Source organism: Poecilia reticulata, chromosome 1 (genome assembly GCF_904066995.2).
Source record: "Poecilia reticulata chromosome 1, P_reticulata-male-v2, whole genome shotgun sequence".
Taxonomy (NCBI): Eukaryota; Metazoa; Chordata; class Actinopteri; order Cyprinodontiformes; family Poeciliidae; genus Poecilia; species Poecilia reticulata.
Genome location: NC_088830.1, coordinates 9583832 through 9599093, shown reverse-complemented (window position 1 = coordinate 9599093; position 15262 = coordinate 9583832). Strand labels below are relative to the sequence as shown.

The 15262-nt window shown below is 38.5% G+C and overlaps 2 long non-coding RNA genes across 2 annotated transcripts; both read left to right on the top strand.

Annotated features, from left to right (window-relative positions):
- Positions 1-609: 609 nt before the first annotated feature.
- Positions 610-1621, top strand: LOC103468922 (uncharacterized). Its single transcript, XR_014088319.1, has 3 exons — positions 610-1082; positions 1405-1436; positions 1535-1621. It is a non-coding gene; the product is annotated as an uncharacterized LOC103468922 (long non-coding RNA).
- A 3171-nt stretch (positions 1622-4792) lies between these two features.
- Positions 4793-13298, top strand: LOC103468840 (uncharacterized). The gene is made up of 5 exons (XR_014086837.1): positions 4793-5459; positions 6967-7257; positions 12571-12733; positions 13061-13092; positions 13209-13298. It is a non-coding gene; the product is annotated as an uncharacterized LOC103468840 (long non-coding RNA).
- Positions 13299-15262: the final 1964 nt, after the last annotated feature.

Below are 15262 nucleotides of genomic sequence, written 5' to 3'. Positions count from 1 at the left end.
ACATTAAAAAAACAAAAATCTTACCAAGTATTTTTGTGTAGTCATAGTGTAAATATCTTACTACACTTGACAAAACTATGTTACAAGCAACTTCTCTCCAAGATTTAGGAGCTAGTTTTAAGTCAATAATGTCTTAATATTGATAAAGTACAAGTTCCACTGGCAGATTTTATTTCTAAATCATAAGACATTTTTTACCAAGAACTCCCAGTGGAACTGGTACATTTTAAAATGAATATTGAAATGGCAATATTGTTATCTAAAATCAACTTTTTGAACTTTACATCATGTTAGGATGTTTCTCCTTCATCAAAAACATACCTGGAGTTTTGCTTTGATTCTTTCTTACTAGCTAGAGAAATCCTTTAGTCCTGCATGGCAGCCACTCAGCTGTGCAAAACGCCTGGGTGAACCGAGCTGAAACATTCTAACATTCTTGTTAAAATATAATCAGAAACTACAAGCTGAGCTTCCTCCTCTTAAAGCAAACCTCCACCACCACTCCTCCACTCAGCTCCTTCAGAAGATTCTCTTTGTGGTTGTCTTTTGTTTATGGTATTCCAAGGTACTTATAGTTTTGGAAATTGGTAAATGGCCTGTGGTTGATTGGTGCTTTATCAAGTCCAGAGGACCCCATAGCACTTCACACTACATTCACCCATTCATACCCTCATGGTAGCAATCTACTGGATTGTAGCTCGGGTAGTCTGACTGGAACCACTGGTCTCTCTGACCACTAACAGCAGACAAGGTTGCTGAAACGTCTTGCCCAAGGGCTCAAACACAACCCACCAATTACAGGGTGAACTCCTACTACTCTTGCCATCATGAGTTTCTTGGTTGTCTTCTATTCAACATTTGCTATTCTTCCTTCTGCTATTACTTCTACATGCTTTACCTTCCCCCTCTTTGTCATCAGCTGTGTTGCTCACTCCTAGCAAACAGCTACATATAATGAGAGGCGGTGACTGACAGTAGACCTGTATATATACACCCACCAATGTGTCCACTCAGTTATTCACCAATGACCACCATGACTGGAAGACTTTTGCTGGGGCTTCTGATCATCTGTGTTGCAGCAGGTTAAAAATAATCTGTATTTTTTTATTTAATTTGCTCTGAAGTTATTTTTTCAAAGTAGTTTTTTTTTATTTTATTTTCTTCACAAGAACATTTTTAACTGCTTATGCTAATCAGTCAATGATGGTGAAGTCTTATAATAATAATACACATATTAAATTATCTAAATTCTCTTTTGAATGCATAATTGAGACCTTACAGCTTGATTCATACTGATACTAATGACTGAAAGTAGTAATCTGAAGCTCGTTATTTCAACTGTGAAGTCGACATGGTAAATGTAAGTTGGATTATAATAATAAACTTGCTTTCTTTTTTCTAAAGTTGCTGCACGCAGGAGTGAGAACATGAGAAAGGTGATATGAATCTTAGAATTAATTGTATGAATAAACTTACTATTATTCAACAGAATTTTATGTTCACATGTTCAACAGCCTTTTTGTGCTAATCGAAGGATCTGGAAATGCACAACATATTTTTACCCCGTGTGTGGAACCGACGAACGGACTTATGACAATGAGTGTCTCCTCTGCAAGGAGATGCAGTGAGTACACACAGCTGCTCCACACTCACACTTCATGTGTTAATTTTAAGACACCTAAGCTGATTCTTTGGAAAATAAAATGCTTTAGGTCCTACTTGCTCGTGACATTGGAAGCTGTTTATACAAAAGGATCTCTCCAGAAAAATGACTTACTTTGTTTTATTTGTTGCTATAAATACCATCTGAGTTGAATGCCTGAATTGCTGCTATGTCATGTCACAATTCTCTCCTCAGTGAATCCTCCAAGAACATCTTAGTCGCCAAACCAGGACGCTGCTGACATGTATGGTTGATAAAAATCAACACTTTGAGGCAGCCCAGAAAAATGATATCCACTGTTGTCTCATTGAAATAAAGTCTAAGTTTGATCAACCTGTGACCTTCTGGTTGTTTTTCTCAATATTATGCATCAATTTGTGATGCATATTAGATTCACAACATTGAAAAAACAAAAATCTTACCAAGTATTATTGTGTAGTCATAGTGTAAATATCTTACTACACTTGACAAAACTATGTTACAAGCAACTTCTCTCCAAGATTTAGGAGCTAGTTTTAAGTCAATAATGCCTTAATATTGATAAAGTACAAGTTCCACTGGCAGATTTTATTTCTAAATCATAAGACATTTTTTACCAAGAACTCCCAGTGGAACTGGTACATTTTAAAATGAATATTGAAATGGCAATATTGTTATCTAAAATCAACTTTTTGAACTTTACATCATGTTAGGATGTTTGTCCTTCATCAAAAACATACCTGGAGTTTTGCTTTGATTCTTTCTTACTAGTTAGAGAAATCCTTTAGTCCTGCATGGCAGCCACTCAGCTGTGCAAAACGCCTGGGTGAACCGAGCTGAAACATTCTAACATTCATGTTAAAATATAATCAGAAACTACAAGCTGAGCTTCCTCCTCTTAAAGCAAACCTCCACCACCACTCCTCCACTCAGCTCCTTCAGAAGATTCAATTAGCTGATAGTTGGTGGAAGTGTACATCTACTGAGCTCATTATAAGAGCTACCTGCTAGTGAAACACTGGGAAATATTTTGTTAAAGGGATTAATAGGGGAGCAATGTTGTGATGACTTCCTGAAGGCGGAGTTTCAGAAAGAGCTGGAGTTTTTAAAGAGACAGAAGCCCAATTTCAAGTTGAAGAAGTTAAATTTCTCTTGAGTAATATTTCATATATATTACAGAGCCCCCAAGGAGACATGGAGGATTTTATTCTTTTGCTAACCTCCCAAAATAATTGCATTCTCTAGAAATACTTTTGCATTACCTCACAATGATCTTGTGTTCTTGAACAATAATGTAATGATCAGTTCATGTGGCATAATTGAATACTGGAAATCTTTATCACAGCAGCCACCGTACATTTTGCTATGATATAAGTTTTCGTAAGGTTTTTCTATGTATGTTAATATCTCATTTGTGAGATATCTGAAGCTTTATATCTTTTTCTTTGGGATAGAAATGCACCACAAACCTATGTGCAAAATGCAAATGCAAAGCAGGTCAAACATGGGCTTTCCATCCTTTTCCATGTTTTCTAAGATATAAACAGAAACCTTCCGTACGAAAGTGTCTGTTCATTACCCAGTGAGTTAAAGGGGGAATAAAGTCATCTGAGTTTTGATTGTGTCTTTTTTATGTTGTTAGTCTGAATAGTTAATCAAGGGCTAATTTCATGTGCAGTCCCTTCTCAACCTTACACAAACAGACTTAAACATGGAGCAAACAAATTGATTTTCAACCAAGTTTTTGCATCAAAGACTAAGCATGTTTTGACTGAGGCACTTTAACCCTTTTGCGTGCGAGGAATGAGGCAAATGATACAAGTGATACCGGTGTGGGGTTGGTTGAACCCTATTTGTAAACACAAGGGTTAAATGTGTATATATTTGAAATTTTAAATGGACATTTGTGACTGTATAAAAATAGACTCGGGTGCATTTGCTAATTGCGAGGGAGTTCAAATGTATTGTGAAGTAACCAAAATAAACATTTTTCCCCATGTCCCCCAGTGGGCTCCGTTAGTATATGGCATTTTTATAACTATGCTGCTGAAAGCAGCATAGTTACTTGATTATGCTATAAAATTATATGCCTGGAAAACTCATAATACTGCCTATTAAAGGAGCTGTTCAGTTGAAACAAATTCCTATATCTTGCTGAAAAGTTATTTGTAAGTTTGTTTTTCCTTATTTCAAGAGTACTAAGATATTTGCACTAGAAACTTGACAAAGCCATTCATGCATTACCAGGCAGTCTGACAGAGGCCTCTGGCACAATGTTAGAAGCGGACGGAGCGGGACTGAACCGGCAGCCACTGACTCCTACCACCTACCGCCAAGTCTCAGGCGCTTAGCTCAGTCTTTGTCCACTACTCGAGGGGGTGATTCCCACTTTGACTCAGTGGTTCCCAGGTCATATTCTGCACAATTGTTGCTGTTTACCAAGGGCGTAGGAACAAGTTTATCATTTGGGGGGGGAGGGACACATATCGGAAACTTGAAAGATCCGTAAATAGCTTGAGCAAAAATGTCAAACAATGGTGTCATCAACGTGTTACTCTAATCTGACCCCTTGTAACGAGTAATCTAACGTGTTACTATTTACAATCCAATAATCAGATTAAAATAACCCAAGTTAAGTATTTGTGATTATTTTTAAAAAGCATATATTGTTGCTTTCTTCTTTTTCTTTGGGGAGATACGTTTCATATGTAACACCAGCGACACAAACGTAAACGATGGAGGGAAAAGAGATGCACATTTTCTAGCGGATGGATGAATTTTTCATTGAGTGATCAAATTACTCTTTCAAAGTAGCTATGCCATCCAAGGCAATAAACTAACTACACTATATATGTGTGTAGACCTGTCACAATAACAAATTTTGATTTTGGATAAACAATATTATTGCTGTTTTTAGACCATTTTTAAGTAATAAATGTTAATGGGAAAATTATAATGCAAGAACACAATCTGAAAGATCAGTAAACTTTAAATTACAATGAACATTTAACACTGCAACTGGAAGGCATTTCAAATATCCAAAATAAATAAACTAAACGACAAAATAAAATGAATTTTGAAGTCTTTGTAAATAAAATTGTCCTTCAAAAAAGATTTAGCTGAGACCAAAGCACCAACCTGAAAGCTTTTATCATACAGTTTTTTGTAGAAAGAAAGAGAAATAAAAAGAGAAGTGATAAATCATGCCAATGGAAATGATTGAATTTGTTTTAATTTATCATGAGCACGGAGCTCGGTTCATTGTGCGCGTTGAAGCGGACCCGCAGTGCGGATCACGCGCGCCGCTCTCCCAGGCGGCTTTAATGTAAACCTTAACTATAAACCTTGGGGCTGGTACAGTTTATAATCAGTTAACTCACATTGTGATTAACATTAGAGTTGCTACCTGTAACTATACTGGCTCCCTGGCTGGGCTGGCAGTTTTGGCGGGTCTGAATCGCTGCCAACAAAAACTCCGCTTCATCTCCAAGTCGACGAACAAAATGTGTCCAGTTTTTGGTTTTTCCTTGCTTCCTTTTTTCCATCCTTCTCACTTTGCCGCTCCACTCCAATTCAAAAGAGCAGAGCAAATTTTATGTTTTTTGAACAATTACAATTTTTGTTGCTAAGAGATGAGTATGTTTACTGGTAACCAAGTGCCACGAAGTTTTTATGTTTTTTGAACAATAACAATTTTTGTTGCTTATCTGTTGCTAAGAGATCAGTGTGTTTACTGGTAACCAAGAGCCACGAAGTGAACTTCAGATTTTAACTTTTGCGAAATTTGCCAACGGTAATGTCTTGTATATCTAATCAGGTAAGCGTTATTTCGAAAGAGCTTTTGTTTTATAAACTATGTTATTAATTTGGTTTTAAGAGATAAGCGGGTTTTTTCTGGTAACGAACTGCCACGAAGTCTAAATCGAGATTTTTACTTTTGAGTTGAATGTGTTAAATACATTTATAAACAATTACACACACACACACAAAAAAAAACTATTCTGCAAATTTCACCAATTGCACAATTCTTGTTAGTGTAAAATAAGTGGTATTTCAAAAGAGCGGGAGAAACATTATATTTTTTTAATCAATAAGAATTTTTGTTGCTGCGCTTTTAATCTGTTGCTTAGAGATGATCGCGTTTTCTGGTAACCAAGGTCCACAAAGTTCCATAAAGTAAACGTCTGAGAGAGAGCAGAAGAAATCCTATGTTTTTTGAACAATAACAATTTTTGTTGCTAATCTGTTGAATAAGAGATGAGTGTGTTTACTGGTAACTAAATGCCACAAAGTGAACTTCAGATTTTTACTTTTGCAAAAGTAAAAATCAAAAAGCAGAGCACAAACATTTCTAATGTAACTATTGCCCACATTAAAAGTAGGCTTTTTTCTAAAATAAGCTTTTTAGCTATTTTGTTTATTTATTAACCATGTTTAGCACACTGAATGGAGGAAGTCAATGTAAGACAACATGCTAGCTATAGCCCACATGCCACTGGCTGCATTTAGGCTAATATTACCATTATTCGATATTGATATTGCCTAATGTTTTGTGATACCAAGTATAGGCTACAGAACAAAGACAGAAATATTTACAAAAAGAGATGTTTAAGCAGAATCATTGCAAAGGCAGAAATGAGAAAAAACCACCATTTATCTTAAACTCCTAGAACTGGCTTTAATTCTTGAGTTAAAGGAACTCTATTAAAAAACAGAAACACCTGCTTTAAAAACAGACTTAAAATGTTTCGTTCTGTGAGCACCCTATGTATCATCTGATATTGTTCGGACTGGTTCAGATCTGATATCACTTGCCTTGTTAAATTTCCTGTTCCTAAGTTCTCTGACGAGGCCCAGAAATTTGATAACGAGTCAGATTTCTAAGTTTTAAAATGTTATCAGAAAGGTAGAAAGTTTGCAAATTATTTTCCTTACACTTTACAGTTATGCAGCACTTTGTGTTGATCTGAAGTAATCATCTTTGTTGTAAAATATCTTGGAATTTGTGGCTGCATCATTGCAAATGCTAGAAATAGTTATGGGATGTGAGCACATAATGGTGCTTGTTAGAGAGCCCTAAATATTGTATGTTTATGTTATTTCCCTCAGTTACTCAACATATACTGTTACAGAAACTCACAGTTTCAGTGTTGGGGTCACATTGTATTTGGGAAACGTTTGATAGTTATGCACATAAGAAAAAAATAATGTAGTTTACTGCTAGGTGAAACGCTAGTTAAAATCAAACCTACTTGGAGATACTCAGACAATGTGTATATTTATTTATTCATATTTATATAAATTCCCTTCTCACCCTTCCGCAGGTGGACTCTTTCATCCTCTGAGCTCGGGTCCTCTTCCAGAGGCCTGGGAGCTTGAGGGTTCTGCGCAGTATCTTGGCTGTGCCTAGAACCTGACATTTCCGGACTGAGATGTCTGATGCTGTTCCTGGAATCTGTTTTAGCCACTGCTCCAGTTTGGGGGTGACTGCCCCGAGGGCCCCGATGACCACAGGCACTACCACAGGTCCCTGCGCTCCTCGGCCCTATAGACGGAGGGTGAATCCTAGCAGCCTGCGGCCTCTTTGCCAGGAGCACCGGATGCCACCTGATGGTGTAGGTATTTCTGGCAGGATCAGTTTGGTAAATGCCATGTTGCTGACAAATAAAACTTTGGTCATTAGGGATTTCTTTTCCACTTATTGATTGGATGTTTTATTAACAGAATCATGGACAAGTGGTTTGGTGACTCCAGCATTTTTAATGAACTTGTACCGCGGAACTGCGGCTATTTTAATGCTCCAAGGATGTCGGGGTCCGGTGGAGGAATAGTGACTGTTATAAGCAGTTTTACTTGTAAACAGTTGCCCCTGGCCTCGTTTAGTAGCTTTGAGATCAGCCTATTTGAACTCGGCAGCTCTCACACTGTGCTGTGTGCGGCGGTCTATCGGCCACCGAAGTACAACAAAAACTATATAAATGACTTTTCTGATTTCCTGGTTGATATTATGCCAAGGTATGACCGAGTTCTCATTGTTGGTGATTTTAATATTCATGTCTGTCGTCCTACTTCACCTATGGCTCAGTCATTTCTTAATGTTACCGATTCTTTTAATTTTGTGCAGTCTGTGACTGGTGCTACCCATGAGCATGGTCACAGAATCGCTGCCAACAATCGGATCTGGTTTTATCTTATGGTCTACCAGTTTGTAATTTAGTGATTGGTGACTCATTATTTTCAGACCATATGCCTGTTTTATTTGAGATAATGCTGTCCTGTGCTAAAGCTAAAGCATGCGCTGCAGCTCGGTTCTATCGTGTTCTTAACCCTTCTACTGCTGGTCAGTTTTCTTCTGTTTTTAATCAATTTATTGGTGTATAAACTGCTTCATAAATAAAGTTGGTATGGGATGGTATGGTACTGTGGTCTTCACCTTCCAGGTCTTTTCCAGTTCCTCTCTGAGGCCCTGGTATTCCTCCAGTTTCTCGTGCTCCTTTTTCCTGATGTTGTAGTCACTTGGTATTGCTACATCCACCACAACGGCTTTCCTCTGTTGTTTATCCACCACCACAATGTCTGGTTGGTTCGTCATTACCATTTTGTCTGTCTGGATCTGGAAGTCCCACAGGATCTTAGCTCGGTTATTCTCCACCACCTTTGGGGGTGATCCCCACTTTGATCTTCCAGTCCATATTCTGCAGATGTTTCTGTACACTATGCCTGCTACTTGGATATGTCGTTCCATGTACGCTTTCCCTGCCAGCATCTTGCACCCTGCTGTTATGTGCTGGACTGTCTCAGGGGCCTCCTTGAACAACCTACACCTTGGGTCTTGTCTGGTGTGGTAGATCTGAGCCTCTATTGCTCTGGTGTTTAGGGCCTGTTCCTGTGCAGCCAGGATGAGAGCCTCTGTGCTGTCATTGAGTCCAGCTTTCTCCAGCCATTGGTAGGATTTCCTGATAACAGCCACTTCAGTTATTTGTCGGTGGTTCATCCCATGTAGGGGCTTGTCCTCCCATGATGGTACCTCCAGCACCTCATCCTCTGTTCCCCATTGTCTGAGACATTTATTGAGCACATTGTCTGTTGAGACCTTGTCCTTGGTGTATTTATGGATCTTGGATGTTTCATCCTGGACAGTGGCTCTCATACTCACTAGTCCTCTGCCTCTTTCCTTGTGGCTAGTCTCGGGGTGCTGAATTTGGGGTGGGACCCTCCATGCATGGTTAGTAGCTTCTGAGTCTTAACATCCGTGGCGTTCACCTCCTCTTTTGGCCAGCTAGTTATTTATGTATTTATTTTTATTTCTAATAGACATAAAAGACAATCAAGAAAGAAAAAAATATATATAATGAAACAGACTACAGAAATAAGAGGTAAAACAAATTATTATGCCCAAGTGACAAGCAAATTTTATATTTTCTGTTTGAAAAGGATCAGGTAGAAGATGCAATATCTTATAATGTCCTGCCCCTTTCATACTTATCAATTTAAATTAATTAACTGTCAAAACATCAAAACAAGACAACTTGTTTCCATTTTACATGACATTTAAATATGTCCCATTATTTAAACACTATTTATATCATCAATAGTATTTACAGACTTTAAAACAGTCATCTTATAGAACATATTTTGCAATAAGCTCCTTTTTAATCAGTTTTTTAAGCTGGTTTATATTTCTACTTTTTTGAACTCATCATTCAATCCATTCTATACATCTACTCCACGCACCGATAAACAAAAACTCTGCATGGTTGTTCTAATACATTGTTTTTTAAAATGTCCATCACCTCTTAAATTATAACTTCCCTCTCTGTCACAAAACATTTTCCGTATATTGGGTGGAAGTTGCTGATTTCTGACTTTAAACATGAATTGTACAGTTTTAATATTTCAGTATTCTGGGACCTTGTTGCTCAGCTTGGGTTCCCCAAGGTTCAGTTTTGGGCCCACTCCTCTTTTTACTGTACATACGCCCAATAGGTTTTATTTTAAATCGCCACAGTAAAGGATTCCAAAAAATTTTATTCACTCAATTTAGAAAACTCAAGAAATCACCTGCCTTATTTACCTTCCTTGTTCCTCGTTTAGGCAGAATGCTGGATTTGGGGTGGAGCCCTCCATGCATGGTTAGTAGTTTCAGAGTCTTAACTTCTGTGGTGTTTATCTCCTCCTTTGGCCAACTAGCTATTCCTGCAGGGTCTCTGATTACTGGTAAGGCGTAGCTGTTTATTGCACTGATCTTGTTCTTGCCATTGAGCTGGCTTCTCAGGACTTGCCTTATTCGTTGGAGGTATTTGGCTGTGACTCCTTTCCTTGTGACCTCATTGAGGTTGCCATTTGCTTGTGGTATTCCCAGGTACTTGTAACTGTCCTCAATGTCTGCTGTTGTTCCTTCTGGGAGTGAGACCCTTTCTGTGTGGACGACCTTCCCTCCATCCGACCACACTTCTCTAGTCCGAATGACATCCCAATGTCAGTGCTGTAGATTCTGGTGGTGTGTATTAGTGAGTCGATGTCTCGCTCGCTCTTGGCGTACAGCTTAATGTCATCCATGTAGAGGAGGGTTAGGGTAACATTAATGGTGGCCCCATTCTTGAGTCGGTATCCGTAGCCAGTCTTGTTGGTGATTTGGCTGAGGGGGTTCAGATGCAGAACAGCAGAGGACACTTGTGCAAGTGGTTTGCAGTTTGCATTCTACATAAATAAAAAAATAAAATAAAAAAACAAAACTGCAACTGCAAACCAATTCTCACTCCCAGAAGGAACAATAGCAGACATTGAGGACAGTTACAAGTACCTGGGAATACCACAAGCAAATGGCAACATCGATGAGGTCACAAGGAAAGGAATCACAGCCAAATACGAGGGGGTACCCAAAAGCTTCCAGAATTATGCTGCTGCACGCGCAGTTTTCGTAGTACACGATTCTGCCGCTAGGTATTTGTTCAACCACACGTTCTCAAACAGTGTGCCAAGCGGCACTGATGTGGAAGGTTTCATCTACCCGCAGTGAATTTTCTTGTAAGAGCTGTTTTGTCCAGCCCTCGTTTTTCTTCATCGAGAAGTTCTATGAGCAGCGCGGCTGAAGCTTTGCTTCCTGCTCGAGAAAAAAGCATCGGAAACCGTTCAAATGTTAAAGACCGCTTACAAGGATGACGCTATGTGTCAAGCTCAAGTTTACTCGTGGTTCACCCGCTTTAAAAATGGTGAAATGTCAGTTGATGATCAACCGCTTTTTTCCGGAGCAGGAAGCAAAACTCCACAGCCGCGCTGTGAAGCCGGAAAAAAGCGATATCCTGACAGATCGTTTACCTCATTCAAACGGAGTTTCTCTGACCCCGTCTGTTGCTGCCTTTATTCTGAGCCGTTCAGAGGGGGGGAGGAAGCGCTCTGCTGAATGCGCTGTTGTGGGCCTTCAAAATAAAAGCATGCGAGTGGAAGTTTTTAAAATTCTTCGCAACTGAGGTGAAATTATTGGGGGGGGACGAATGTGACTCTCTTCAATATTGGGGGGGACATGTCCCCCCCGTCGCCCCCGCTTCCTACGCCTATGCTGTTTACTATAGCAATCCCTTAGTTATGGTGTTCCATGTATTCTTTCCTGCTAATATCTTAAACCCTGCTGTGAGTGGCTGGATTGTTTTTTTTTTTTGCAAAGCCTGCAGCAGGGATCTTGTTTGCTATTGGAAGATCTAGTGCTCAATGCCTGGTCCTGTGCTGCCATTGGTCAGTGCTTCTGTGTGTCATGAGTTGAGGTTGATGGTGGTGATGAGTGATACGGCTGGATCCAGTTTGAAGTGGAAAGTAATTTGTGCTTCCTGGTGAATCTGTATTCATCAGGCAGCACAGGTGAACAAAGAGGCAAGGGAACTAAGACACATTGGTAGCACTGGAATAAAGTCTAAACAATGAGTCATGACTAACAACTAGGATCTGGGAGGGAGCAGGGTTAAATACACAAGAAGATAATCAAAGGAAATAAGAGACGGCAGGAATCAATCAGGGAAGGAAGACGACACAAGGACAAAACTAACTAGAAACACACACAAAATCTACATCCTCACACTGTGCGGTCCTTCAGTCCAGCCATTTGTAGGATTTGGTCTTATCAACTATTTCTCCTATGTGTTGATGGTACATCCCATATAAGATTTTTTCCCTCCTCTGATGGTTCCTTCAGCTCCTTCTCTTCCAGTTTTGATTGTGTGAGGCATTCACTGAGTGCTTCACTGAGTGCTTCATCTTCTTGATGTATTCTTGAAGCTTGGATATTTCATCTTTTATGGTAGCTCTGATGCTCATCAGACATCTGCCTCCTGTGCTGTTAGTGGACAGCCTGTGGGTAATGTCCCACAGGCTGAGTACCTTTCATTTTTTTAAATCACATGTCTAAATTTTATTCTTTGGGCAACTTATTTCCAGCACAGCATAACTGTTACCCGGATCTTGCTCTTGTGATTCAGCTGACTTCACAGAATTTGCTTCTCAGAAACTCATTGCAGGTATTTGCCTGTTGCTGCCTTCCTTGAGGTCTCTTTGCGGTTGCCATTTGTTTATGGTATTCCAAGGTACTTATAGTTTTGGAAATTGGTAAATGGCCTGTGGTTGATTGGTGCTTTATCAAGTCCAGAGGACCCCATAGCACTTCACACTACATTCACCCATTCACACCCTCATGGTAGCAATCTACTGGATTGTAGCTCGGGTAGTCTGACTGGAACCACTGGTCCCTCTGACCACTAACAGCAGACAAGGTTGGTGAAACGTCTTGCCCAAGGGCTCAAACACAACCCACCAATTACGGGGTGAACTCCTACTACTCTTGCCATCATGAGTTTCTTGGTTGTCTTCTATTCAACATTTGCTATTCTTCCTTCTGCTATTACTTCTACATGCTTTACCTTCCCCCTCTTTGTCATCAGCTGTGTCGCTCACTCCTAGCAAACAGCTACATATAATGAGAGGCGGTGACTGACAGTAGACCTGTATATATACACCCACCAATGTGTCCACTCAGTTATTCACCAATGAACACCATGACTGGAAGACTTTTGCTGGGGCTTCTGATCATCTGTGTTGCAGCAGGTAAAAAAATATCTGTATTTTCTTGTTTAATTTGTTCTGAAGGTATTTTTTCAAAGTAGTTTTTTTATTATCATTTAATTCTTTTACAAAGGAGATCTTTAACTGTTTATGCTAATCACTGCTTTATGGTTTATATACTGGTTTATGGTATGATAAAAACACATTAAATTATCTAAATTATTTTTTGAATGCACAATAAACAACTTACAGTTTGATTCATACTGATACTAATGGTTGAAAGTAGTCATCTAAAGCTGGTTATTTAAACTTTGAAGTCAACATGGTAAATGTAATTTGGATTAAAAAAAATTATTTTTATTTCTAAAGTTCCTGCGCACAACAGTGACGACATCAGAAAGGTGATATGAATCTTAGAATTAAATGTATGGAAAAAAAAAACTTACTATTATTCAGCAGAATTATATGTAATGTTGCGTTGTTCACATGTCTGACAGGCTGTTTGTGCTGATCCAAGGTTCTGGACATGCACAAATAATGTGTATCCTGTTTGCGGCAGCAATGGAATCACTTATGCCAATGAGTGTCTCCTCTGCAACGATGGGCGGTGAGTACAATCAGCTGCTCCACACTCAACAATTCACATGATAATCTTAAGTCACCTAAGGTGATTCTTTAGAAAATAAAATGCTTTAGTCCCAACCTGCTAGTCACAGAGTATAACATTGAAAGCTGTTTATACCAAAGGATCTCTCCAGAAAAATTACTTACTTTGTTTTATCTGTTGCTAAAAATACCATCTGATTTGAAGGACTGAATCACTGCTATGTCATGTCATAATTCTCTCCTCAGTAAATTCAAAGATAAAATCTTGGTAATCAAAGAGGAACGCTGCTGACCTGTATGGTTGAAAAATTCAACACGATGAAGCAGCCCAGAAAAATGATATCCACTGTTGTCTCATTGTAATAAAGTCTAAGTTTGATCAACCTGTCAGCTTCTGGTTGTTTTTCTCATATTATGCATCAATTTGTGATGCATATTAGATTCACAACATTGAAAAAACATAAAATCTTACCAAGTATTATTGTGTAGTTATAGTGCAAATATCTTATTACACTTGACAAAACTATGTTACAAGCAACTTTTCTTGTTTTTAGTCAATAATGTCTTAATATTGATAAAGTACAAGTTCCACAGGCAGATTTTATTTCTAAATCATTAGACATAAAAAAAAACTGCCAGTGGAACTGGTACTTTTTAAAAGTACCTTCAAATGAATATTGAAGGGGCAGTATTATTATCTAACATCAACCTTTTGAGCTTTACATCATGTTAGGATGTTTTTCCTTCATCAAAAACATACCTGGAGTTTTGCTTTGATTCTTTCTTACTAGCTAGAGAAATCCTTTAGTCCTGCATGGCAGCCACTCAGCTGTGCAAAACGCCTGGGTGAACCGAGCTGAAACATTCTAACATTCTTGTTAAAATATAATCAGAAACTACAAGCTGAGCTTCCGCCTCTTAAAGCAAACCTCCACCACCACTCCTCCACTCAGCTCCTTCAGAAGATTCAATTAGCTAATAGCTGGTGGAAGTGTACATCTACTGAGCTCATTATAAGAGCTACCTGCTAGTGAAACACTGGCAAAAATGTATTAAAGGGATTAATAGGGGAGCAATGTTGTAATGACTTCCTGAAGGCGGAGTCTCAGAAAGAGCAGGAGTTTTTAAAGAGACAGAAGCCCAATTTCAAGACGTTACATTAAGAAGGAAATTTTCTTGTAAGTCATAGTTAACATATATGACATTTTTATAACAACTGAAGGTAATATAGTTAGTTGATTGATGTATAAAATGGCTCTATGTGTCTGATAAACACATAATACTGTCCCTTTAAGGTATTATTGAGTTGAAACAAACTCCATCATCTTGCTGAAAAGTTTTTTGCACTATCTAGTGCAGATAGTGCAGTTTCTATCTGGACTAGAAAGTTGACCAAAAATACTTTGTGAACGCTTTGCTTTCTCAGTGACGGAAAAGACTAAAGAGATATTAGTAAGTCAGTATGTAAACCTTATGTTGCACTTTTTATAGCTAAAACTGCAGTGGGCTTTACCAAAATACAGACTTGAACAAAAAAAAAAATGGACCAAATATGGTAAGAACAGCTGATAAGAACAAATGTACAACATTTAATATTGGATCAACGTGTTGGTAATGTAATGAGGGACCTGACCATTTAAAGATCTAAAAGTAGTTCATACATGATTAGACAAATGAATAAGGAGCTCGGTATTTTCAGATGATAAATCTTGTCTAATTCTTACAATATTTCCAAGATGGTAAAAGGCAATCCTAGTTACCGCCTTTAAATGAGTCTCCAAAGAACAAGACACCCAAGTTCTTTACCTTGTTCCTGCTTTTTAAGACAGAATTGTTGATTTTTGAGGTGAAATTTTGGAACAGCCAGTGAGGTTTGTGAGGTCTGCTTACCATTAAATCAGTCTTATCACTATAAAGAAGTAGGGAAAAGAACAAAAAGAAGAGAAAATCAAAATCAACCATCAA